Source organism: Rattus norvegicus, chromosome 17 (assembly GCF_021556685.1).
Source record: "Rattus norvegicus strain SHRSP/BbbUtx chromosome 17, alternate assembly SHRSP_T2T, whole genome shotgun sequence".
Taxonomy (NCBI): domain Eukaryota; kingdom Metazoa; phylum Chordata; class Mammalia; order Rodentia; family Muridae; genus Rattus; species Rattus norvegicus.
In genome coordinates this window covers 56,068,649-56,070,203 of record NC_141550.1, presented here as the reverse complement: position 1 = coordinate 56,070,203, position 1,555 = coordinate 56,068,649, and the positions used below count along the sequence as shown (strand labels likewise).

Below are 1,555 nucleotides of genomic sequence, written 5' to 3'. Positions count from 1 at the left end.
CAATGTTTATTTCTTTATATTTTATGTGCCTGCATAAATTTGTGTACACTACGTGTGCAATGAAAAGGTTCTTGTTAAGAATTACATTGAGTTGTGAACTACCAGCATGGGTTCTGGGAAGCAAACTCAAGTCCCCTGGAAGAACAGCACATGCTCCTAACTGCAGAGCCACCGCTGTAGTCCCCATGCCTTGTTCTTATCTCAGAGGCACGTGCAGAAACCAGCTGGCACATCGCGGTCCAGCCTTCAGTGTTCTCATTGTCCTACTCTCAAGGTAATTACGAATTAATTGTTAGACTTTTTAAAGTTCACAAAGCATAATTTATAACATGAAAGCTTGCATAGAAAGTATTCGTTTTATCACTTCTTGGCCTTTTGGCTAAGATCAAGTGTAGAATGTATTCGTCTTAATCCAGCCTATAAATAAAAATTATTTTTAATAAAATGAAATATTTTAAAAGATCTATGTATTTATTTTTGTGCACACGCATGCCCGTGTGTGTGTGTGTGTGTGTGTGTGTGTGTGTGTGTGTGTGTGGTGTGTGAATTTCTGTGCACACATGCATGAAGGAACCCCTGGATACTAAAGGGCATCAGATCTCCTGGACTAGGCTTCACAGGTAGTTGCGAGATACCTGGGATGAAGAAGATGCTGGGAATAACCCTGGTCCTAGAAAAGAGCAGTAAGGGCTCCTAACTGCTAAGCCATCTCTTCAGCTAATAATAAACAATTCTTGCATGTTTCTCTTAAGTTTACTTCTGTCATTTGTCATTCTTTAATTTTTTAATCTCAAAATTATTTTTCATTTTAAAGCTAGTAGTGGTAGAATGTTTAGGGATTTTTTTTTTTTGCTTGCCTCAAAGAGCTGGGGTTTCCATGCAGGGAGACAAGTCTTTAAAAAGAGACAGAGGAGGAGAAAGAGTCATAAATGGGTAGTGCTCTAAACTACCAAAATCGCATTGTTCTCTAGAGTAAATCAGTCCGTGCAGATGCCAGATAATGAAAGCTGCGTGTACATGGAGACCTATCCAAACTATTTCTGCCCATGAACTTCATAAACAAGTTGCTAGCAAACATTCACACATAGCTCTGTCTTCCCTGCAAAGGGAATCTCCTAACTCCTCAGGCTGGTCATCTGACTCTGCAGAGAATTTACTTCTGAATAATTTGAATCAGACTAAGCTTCTCTGTTGGCTGAAGCAGCAGAGGAATTTTCATTCCTGGGAGAAGTTGTTCTGCCCTTGGCACAGGATGCTCCGAGCAGCAGCAAGCTCCCCACCTCATAGGTCCAGTTTTAATGCTTCGCCTGTGTTCCAGGCTGAGTCACAGGCATAGTTCTGGCTTTCGTGTTCTCTCCTGCTCTCCTCTGTTGCAGCATGCTTCGTTTTGCCTCAGCTTTGTCCTTCCGTATTCCCTCTCCTTTTTGATACTTTACACAAAAAAACCCACGTTCTTTTTTATTTAAACCCCTTAATTCAGGATTATGCTACCTTGAAGATTTTTCCATAAATAGTCCATGTAATGGTTTAATCGATTTTTATGCTTTCAATGAAA

General features: G+C 40.3%; 1 pseudogene; it reads left to right on the top strand.

Annotated features, from left to right (window-relative positions):
* The first annotated feature begins 359 nt into the window (after positions 1–359).
* On the top strand, positions 360–514 carry LOC120098015 (U2 spliceosomal RNA; annotated as a pseudogene).
* The last annotated feature ends 1,041 nt before the right edge of the window (positions 515–1,555 follow it).